The sequence below is a fragment of the Crocuta crocuta genome, unplaced genomic scaffold (assembly GCF_008692635.1).
Source record: "Crocuta crocuta isolate KB4526 unplaced genomic scaffold, BGI_CrCroc_1.0 scaffold415, whole genome shotgun sequence".
Taxonomy (NCBI): Eukaryota; Metazoa; Chordata; class Mammalia; order Carnivora; family Hyaenidae; genus Crocuta; species Crocuta crocuta.
This window is the reverse complement of record NW_027531525.1, coordinates 1-894: the sequence shown is the minus strand read 5'-3', so window position 1 is coordinate 894 and position 894 is coordinate 1. Positions and strand designations below refer to the sequence as shown.

Here is an 894-nt window from a genome sequence, read left to right as displayed (position 1 = left end):
GGAAACTTAACTGGGGACATATACCTCCGCCGCGAAGGTGGCTCCTAACTTTTAAGACAGCCGACTCCAACTAAGCCAAGGTCAGGGGCCGCCATACTCCCGAATACTGCCAGCTCCCCTGCCGACTGGGGGTGCACGTGCGTTGGGCTAAAGCCTCGCCCACTGTGGGAGTCGCGGACTTGGCACCTACTTCTCACAAGTCAGGGGGCGGCCCAACAGTAGTGGGTGGCAACCCACGCCCCACCTCCCGGCCTCCGGGCTCGGCGGACTACTGGTTAAGGTGCAAAGCAAGACACCAACTACTGTTCACAACTCTTTACTTGAGAGGGTGGGTGGCTCTTAAAAGAGCCTTTGATTCACGGGCGCCCCTTCGCGACCAGGGCTGGCGGAGCTGCGGACACCGGCCTCACTTGCCCTTGGCCTTATGGTGGCTTTCCGTCTTCTTGGGCAGCAACACGGCCTGGATGTTGGGCAGCACGCCACCTTGGGCGATGGTGACTTTGCCCAGCAGCTTGTTCAGTTCCTCGTCGTTGCGGATGGCCAGCTGCAGGGGGCGGGGGATGATGCGCGTCTTTTTGTTGTCTCGCGCCGCGNTCCAGGATCTCGGCCGTCAGGTACTCCAGCACGGCCGCCATGTAGACCGGCGCGCCGGCCCCCACCCGCTCGGCGTAGTTGCCCTTGCGCAGCAGGCGGTGCACTCGGCCCACCGGGAACTGCAGGCCGGCGCGGGACGAGCGCGACTTGGCCTTGGCGCGGGCCTTGCCTCCTTGTTTGCCACGACCAGACATGACAACAACGCAAAAACAAAAACGCCCCGTTAGCAACCGAAGAAGTAGCCACAAACGGCTCGGCTTCAGCCCTTTATAGGCAGAACCCGGATTGTCTACGGAGCAC

The 894-nt window shown here is 62.2% G+C and overlaps 1 pseudogene; it reads right to left on the bottom strand.

The window, feature by feature from the left end:
* Positions 1-336: 336 nt before the first annotated feature.
* LOC144238701 (histone H2A type 2-A-like) lies at positions 337-816 on the bottom strand (annotated as a pseudogene).
* Between the last annotated feature and the right edge of the window lie 78 nt (positions 817-894).